Below are 8,846 nucleotides of genomic sequence, written 5' to 3'. Positions count from 1 at the left end.
TTCATATTGTGGTTATACGTACTAAATGAGTGTACGTAAAAGTTGTTAATTTTCAAAGAAAACCAATAGTTCAAATGATATTATTTTACGAGCCATCGAGGAATAAGAGAATTACACTACGACCAAGAAAATTATGAGAATTAGAATTTTATAACTTATAACCAAGTAGGAGTACTAATATGGTAATGATTTACGATAAGCGGAATTTTTCGACGTAGCGTTTACGGGAATTGATTTAAATGTACGTGAATGAATGTGAGATAATGTAGGATGACAAGGGACCAAGTGATAACCTAGGCAAATTAAGTATTTATAAATTCATCCAACAAGTAATAACTTAGGAAGCTAGTTACAAAAATAAATAAATAACAAATTTCAATAAACATGAATTGAAGGAGCTTATCATGCAAACTTTGACAAATGAGACACCTAGCTAAGCCTAGCCTTTGAAACTTGGGTGAATCTTGTCTTACACACTTTCTATATTCACAATAAACCTATTTTCCACCACACTTAGAAGCAAGCCAATCAACTCTCTCTCTCTCTCTCTCTCTTCAAGAACACAATGCTGATTTTCAAGAACACCAAGGAAAGAAAAATTCAAATATCATGTTATACTAATTCAAAAATCACCAAATTTTAACCAAAGCTTTCTCATATCATGTACAAGGTATTTTCAATATTTCATGGTCATTGGATTATATAGCATAGTCAAATCCTTGCTCAAAGTTAGTGATGAATAGTAACTCCAAAAATCTCTTTTTATTTTCTAGATTTTCCATGAAAGTTTAAGACTCCTAAAGCTAAACCAAGGACTCACCAAGCATCATCCATCAAGAGTAGAACCTCCTAATCTAACAATAAAGGTATAAATATTTACCCAAACTTTTTTAAGGTTTAAGTTTCAAGAAAAGTATGGATCTTAGTTATAAACCTAGTTTTGATGGTAGTTATATTGATTTCTTGATTTTTAGTTAATTAGATGCTAAGGTTGATGTTGTGGCCTCAGGAACTTGATTTTATTGAGAGTATTAAGTGTTTAGATTATGGTATGATAATTTTTGGTTATGGATTAGTAATTTAGAGCGAAGACGAAACTCGAATCGCAAGCGTAACGTCGATAAATCGAGCGAATCGTAACCTTATGTTTCTGTAGAAATACAGAAAGTATAAATCTGATTCCTTGAAAGGTAAACTTGAAAATGATAGAAATTGTTGTAAGGATCGTTTAGGCGCTTGAATCGCTTGATTTTGATTTACGGTTAAAATGTTAGGCCCGTTTTAGTGAAAACGATTTAAGCGATAAAAACTTTTACGAATTCTAAACTTTGGAAATATAAATGATCGATTTAAAAATATTCAAAAATTATTAAATTTTTACAGAGAGTAATAAATGGAATGTACTAACTACTATAAAAATTTCAAGTAAAAAATTTGATTTTTGAATTTTATAAAAATATCGGAGCCGAGGTCGCGCGGAGTAAGAATACCAAACTCAACCCACTGCTAGAAAATTGGTGCTTCGGGATTTTCACCCCTGTTACCAGAAAACCAATTTCAAAAAATATGTTCTAAATTTTTTCTAGATTGCGCATGCGAAAACGGTACGTCAATTGAGTTAACAGTTTGGGAGAAATCAACGATTTTGTGAAAGCGGTGTGAATAGTAAAACTCTGTAGTTGGACGAACTTTTAAAATGCTTTTCACCTATTTAAATTCATAATTTAAAAATGAAACTTTTATGATAAATATTAAAGACACTAAAAAAGCTCTTTGAGGTGCTTTCGTTATAAAATATTAATTTTTCGATTTATTAAAAATGTTAGAGTGCGAGTCGCGTAATAGTAACAGTTGATAAAGTCAACTCTAGAAGACCACTTTGACCGTCCGTTTCGACCAAGGATGGATACTTATTTCGAGTTGGTTAAATATTGAAAATTATGAAGTGTTGTACTTATTAGAAATAGAAATCGGTGATGGGATTAGAAATACTGATTAAGATTATGATATTTGTTGATTAGAAAACCAGGAACGAGAGGAAGTCGGAAAATATATCTTGGACTCCATGCAAGCTTTCAAACCCTACCTTTTAAAACTGTTGTGTTGTGTTTGTTTTTAAATAAATGCTATATATACATGATGTTGTATTACGATACTTTACGAATTATGATATATAATAAAATATAATATGTTAATGATTTTGGTATATTAATATTACCGAATTTCAATCGATAACGCTAGAGAGTAGCGTTGTATATATGAGGTTTATATTTTAGATCGAGGATCGGTTAGTATAATTTGCTGAAAACCCGGAAGTATTCCGGAGGTGTTTTAACTAAGAATATTAAGACTATAGTAGAGCGTGATGTATAAGTTGTAAGACCGAGTGTCGGTCAGCTTTTATAAAGTAAAAACCCGGGAATCATCCTGAGGTTATTTTGGGTGATTAAAAGTCCGTACGTATTTATTCCAAGGGACTCAATGTCCTCTTGTGAAGTATTAAATACCTCGAATTTATTTAAAAAGATTCCAAATATCGTATTTCCTCAACTATATTTAATTAATCGAACATTGAATATTATTTCAAATATTCATTTAAACAGGAGAAGTATTCTCCAACAATTATTTATTTCAAACTCAATTATTTTATATTTATTAATAATTAATTTAATTATTTAAACATAAATTAGTTGAGAAATATTATTTCAAATAATCTTTTAAAATATAATTATTCGAGGTTTAATTATTTATTAATTAATATTAAACTATTAAATATTTATTAAATGATTTAAAATGATTTAAAGATCCAAAAATCTATTTTTCTGAACTCCAGAAAATTAATTTAATACTTTCGGATTGTCGAAATATATTATCTCGACGTATTGTAAATTATTTTAACTATAGTGTCAAAGGAAACTCCCCCTTATTTATTTATCTATTTACAACGGTCAACTCACATTAACTTAGTAATTCCTCTGAAAATTCTCGTAGGTATTTATATACCTATATGAGATGAGTTGTTTCTATCAACAAACAAAACGCTTGAGGAACTTCGATATAATTCGAGTTCCAATTTTTTTTCTTCAAAGGACAAGGAGGGGTAGACTCTAGTACTTCGTGTACTGGAGCGACTACTGGTGTGTCACATGTAAACATGTGAAGTATGTGAAAAGCCTGAATTGTGGGCCACACATAGTATGTGAAAAGCCTGGATTATGGGCCACACATAATACGGCCGAATGCGGCAAGGGTGATAACTGGGAGTAAGGAAGTCGTCCTTCTACGTTTAAAGAACAATAATTATTTACCGTTATACGACTGATCATCGTATCTCGGGGGCTCCAATGAATATCATATTCTTCCAATTGGAATTGAGATGCAATACCGTAACCCAAGCCTATGGTTACGGTATTGCATCTCAATTTCAATTGGAAGAATAGGACATTCAGCAAGGTATTTGCAGACTAATAAGTCAATCAAAACATTGTTTAAAAAGAGGTGTGTATCACCAAGAAAACTACTTTGAATAAATACATATCCTTATAGGGATTAATCTAATTTCTTTAACAGTCTTTTCACACTGTTGATTATTATGGCTAAGCATTATTGCTCACTCTTAATTTCTTTTAAATGTCACAATAAAAAAGACTACTAGTATGCCAGCGTGGGGCTTATACACTTGAAATAGTGGGGAGAATCCCTTACTGTTTTGTCTCAGGTGGACCAGAGTGTTCTGATAGGTATAAGATGTTAGTACTAATTATTCTAACTTCATGCAGAGGTTACGAATAATTGTTTAAGATCCTGTAAAGTACATTTGAGTTGTAATAAAAGAAGATTACATTTTGTACATCAATTCTAAGGTATAACTTGTGTCTGCGTGTGTGCGTGAGATTGGGGTCTGTTGGATTATTGAATCAATACACGTTATACATGATTGAAGGATGGCGTGACGACCCAGATTCCTAACCCCGGATTTGGGTGCGTTACATTAGACATCGGTTGCTCATACGAATGATGTTAAAGTCCATTTAGACATCAGTTTTTTTTTAAAAAAATGTTATCGCATAATTTAGAAATCGGTCGAGAAAAAAACCGCTGTCGATGTTAATTTAAAAAAGGAGAATCATGATATAGACATCACTTCAGAGTACAAGTGTTATCATTTTTTATAGACATCGGTTTAAATCATAGCCGATATCGATGATTAATTTTAAAAAATTTGAAAAACACGAGTTTATTGCTTTCCCCCTTATTTCCCAAATGTTCCCCCTTAACCATAAAATATTTCCCCCGTTTAACACCAAAATCTATTCCTCATTTTCTCCTCTTCTGGCCTCTCTTCCATCTCTCTTCTGTATCTCTCCGACTCTCTCTCATCTCTGTCTTATCGTATCCCTAATTAAAAGCGCAATTACTCACAATCTTACACTATTTGTAATTATAAGGGTTCCAATTAAACCTCAAATTGAAGAACATCATCAATTAATCGAACTCTCGCATGTCTATTTTGATTTGGTTTTGTTTCTTCTTCATCATGAACTAGTTCATAATCTGGTTTTTCTATTTGGTTTTGTCTAATTTTGTTTATCCTTTATTATAGATCTGGAGGTCATAGGGATTGGATATTACTGATAGTTATTTATTGTTTAATTAGTTTCTTAATTTTCACACTTATTTATTCGATGTACTTGATTTGCAGATGTTGCTGCTTGATTCCTTCTTCAACAAAGGCTTTCAAGCTTCTAAATGGTAAATGTCTCTAGTTCAATCATCAATTTTATATGTATATATTGATTTATTATGTAGTGAATTAAATGATTGTAGAGTTAGTTAGGTTAAATTCAGTTTTTACTGTGCTACAGATTTTGCTCCTAGTATGTTATGCGAAACTGAGGAAGAGCGAGTGGTCCGAGACCAAAAGGCTTTCTTACTTCATAATAGGCTTGTCGATGGATCAATAATTAAATATAATTAAATATGTCTCAGCCATACGCCAAGAGACAGAGTCCACTATGAATGCAATGGAAAGATCAAAGTTATCACCTCTCTCGATCTTGCACGAAAGTCTTACTGGGTAGTTGTGTATAAGCAACCCGTTTGGCAGTGAATTTCCTTGTACATCTGCAAAGAAGCGGCTCAAATGAGTTTACTGAACCTGCATATGATAGTTCAATTATATATGCAAGTACGTTCTACTACAAGCTTCTTTTTTCAATATTTTTTCGTATAACAAGGATCATAAGCAAAAGAAAGATGAATTAATATTTTCATCAATTTAGGAATTTCGGTTTAAATAGGTAACTTGGTCTAACACTAGTTCTAATTTAGTTTCAGTTGAATATTGGATATAAAGTGTACTAAATACCATATTTAGTTTTCTTTTCTCTGCATTCTTGTTTTGCTTAGATTTAATAACCTTACAAATCCATTATGATTAAGTTGTACCAGTAATTGAAATTGTGGAATGTTTTTGTTCTTTTGTTTGAACTTGAACTAACTTCAGGATTTTGGTTGTTATGTAGGTTCTGATTCAACCATTGGGGCGGCCTAGAAGATTTATTCATTGCTATAATTTGTTTTCACATTAATTAGATAGTATTGCTAAAATTTTACAACACTAACTTTCTCGTTTGAACTTATTAATTGATGTACAATTATGGTGGTGAGAGGAATTTGCTAAATCGTGTATATGCCAATGACAGGGATAGAAAGTCTACTTTACAAAGAGCCATTGAACTTCAACAGGTGTAGACTCATAAACTAGAAAAAGAAAGGAAGCGGAAAGGTCTTCCTAGTCGCAAATGAAATTCACTATTGTATTGCAAACACATTATGTGACGGCCTCAACCCCGGGGTCAGGAGTTGACGTCACTAAACACAATTACCCAAAAATTATAACAACAGAGTTATTATTATTAGAATATACTAACTTGACCCCAAACCAAGATCCGATCCAGGTTCAAGTATAATTCAGGTTTCTCAATATTACAAACTCTTTATTCACTATCTACGACACACTAACTTTATTCAGCAACTCTTCAGACCTCATGGTCTGATACAAACTACCTCAGAGGAGCCAGGTCCAGAAGGGGCGGGAACACGGGTTGGTTTGACAGATCTTCTAGGCATCTGCGAAATATACGTAACAGTTTGCAAGGGTGAGCATAATCGCTCAGCAGTACCAAATATGAATAACAGATTAAAACAATAATACAACAATAATGGGAACAGAGCTGTAATCATGATATCAACATTTCATAATGATAATCAAAGTAACTGGATATCACTAAATAGCATGCTTTGTGAAAACAATATTATAGTGTGCTGCGTAATACCAGAGTCCAATTTTAGCATGCTAATCATTTTATAAAAACCGTTGTATCAATAAATCATGCTTTCATATAATTCACAAATCCCAATCAGATACATAGCGGATATGTGAAGACAGCTGATAAGGCTATCAACACCAGACGGCTCTAACTGCCATCCCATCTACCTGTTCCGGAACTCAGAGACTAGCTAGGTCTCTGACCTGCTGGACTAATCGGTTTTATAATGCGCGCAACCGAATTAGCCTCTTACGCCACCTCAATAGGCCTACTCTGGCCCCAATGTATCCCATATCTGACCGTTTTATCCAGTTTTCAAAACACTTGTACCTATCTCCTTTCAAAACCATATATTTAACTAGCACACATATAAAAATCCAGTTCGCAAATCATTTCATTCGAGATAGGTACCTTTTGAAGTTACTTCTCCCCAAAACAATTCGAAAACAGTGATTTTATAACTACGGGGGATACGTAACTTAAAACGTTTCTGTTCCATTACGAGAATAAAACATTTAGCTATTCATATATACTGAACTATAAAATAATGGTCAGGGGTACTGGCCTTGCAATGCTTTACAAACCCTAATAGCTTTCACGCTGACTTTGATCCTGGAACAACTCGACTGGGATCTACAATTACAGAATACCCTAATTAGTTATACCGACATGTTTGATATCCTCAAATCCTAATAACCCAAATCCGACAACCCGACTCGTATTATTATTATACACATAATCATGCAATTATATTTCTCGAACATAAATAGGGATATTATGTAAAACATAATTATGTATGATTACAAATATATTTTAGAAGATTTTGGCAGCAACTTCTTTATTTATAAGACTACCCGTCGTTTATAATCGACGTCAACAATTCTCAATAATCCACAATATTATTTATCCTTTTATACAACTTACATCCCAACACCAATCACAACTAATTATTTAAGTCCAAAAATATTTTACATAATTATTTTATTTTATTTATTTATAGAATTTAGGACTCAGAACATCGACATCACCGTCCACCGTCCGCTCGTAGCGAGTCATCGCGGTACGGCGGTAAAATTTCCGAGGTACCCGATAATTCGGATTCCAACCAAAATTTCACCGATTTTTTTTTAAATTATTTTTTACTACACGGTATTTTATTTCACAAAATCAATCAACGAAAATCCCTGCAATAACACAAATTAATTCATAATAAACCAACTGCACAATAATTAAGCCCATAATTAGAGCCCACTACTAAACCCAACTGCCAGGCCCAATAACAGGCCCAACAGAACCAACAGAATCAAGCCCAACAGAATCCAACACAGGAAAACAGCACAGCACAGGAACCACACGACCACAGCACACACGCGCCGCAGCTCGCGCGCACACACCGCACACAACACACACAACTCACACTCACAACACACACAACACACACAACACAGACAACACACACAACACCACACAATACACACACAATCACACACAATCACACACAATCGCCTACCGCCGCCACCAACCGGAAACCGGTGACAACAGCGGCCACAGAAAGGAAGAGACAGCAATGGAATACAAGAAAATAGGCAGTATGTAATTATCGAGAGGAGGTGGAAGCAAGCGAAGGAAGAAGAAAATGAAAAAAGAACCGAGAACGAGAGAGAAGAGAGAGAGCAACAGGGAGAGAAATAATAGAGAGATGATGTTTTAATTCTCCCCAAAGCCAACTGCTGACACGTATCTGTTAATTGGATACGTGTCAATTTCTTTTATAAGATTTTGACACGTATCCCAGATATACCCGGGAACTGAAATTTTGCCCCGAAAACTGAATTTAACGAAATAAGTTGCGAATAAAATAACCTCCGAAAATTACGAAAATATCTTTAAAATATTATAAATATCCCGAAGTAAATAAAAACGTAAATTTCAAAATTTTTAAGGTACGCTTTATACCCGCTTTTTTATAAATAACGAAACGACGGGCGCATGAAACGATTCCCGAAAATTTCCAAAATAATTTTAAAATTCTCCGAATAATACGAACTTAATAAAATATAAATTTCATAATTTTTAAAGATTCCCATAATTAAATATGGATTTTAGCATTTAACACACTCAAAAAATCATTTGAAAATGAATAATTAACAAAATATTAATTTCTCAATTTTATAAAGTCCTAAAAATAATCATTGAAATTATAAAATTAGAAAACCAATTTTAAAGACAACCCAAATATTTATGGAATTAAAATTACAAAAAAGTCACTTTTAGAAGCAAAATAAAATCACATAACTCACCAATAAATCACATAATTCCAATCCCACATATCAACAAATCATAATTATTTAAATAACAATCAATAACCGCTGCCAAAATCAATACACATCTTTTATTTATTTACTTAAACGTTTATTACACTTCCAAATATTAGAAATAAAATTAAAGTACACGAGTCGTTATATTCCTTCCCCCTTAAAAAGATTCTGTCCCCAGAATCTGACTCATCTAAAC

At 32.9% G+C, this 8,846-nt stretch overlaps 1 long non-coding RNA gene across 1 annotated transcript; it reads left to right on the top strand.

The window, feature by feature from the left end:
* The first annotated feature begins 4,309 nt into the window (after positions 1-4,309).
* LOC141687028 (uncharacterized) lies at positions 4,310-5,771 on the top strand. Its single transcript, XR_012560902.1, has 3 exons — positions 4,310-4,752; positions 4,866-5,188; positions 5,526-5,771. It is a non-coding gene; the product is annotated as an uncharacterized LOC141687028 (long non-coding RNA).
* Positions 5,772-8,846: the final 3,075 nt, after the last annotated feature.

The sequence above is a fragment of the Apium graveolens genome, chromosome 9, assembly GCF_009905375.1.
Source record: "Apium graveolens cultivar Ventura chromosome 9, ASM990537v1, whole genome shotgun sequence".
Taxonomy (NCBI): domain Eukaryota; kingdom Viridiplantae; phylum Streptophyta; class Magnoliopsida; order Apiales; family Apiaceae; genus Apium; species Apium graveolens.
This window is presented reverse-complemented; position numbering and strand designations above follow the sequence as displayed.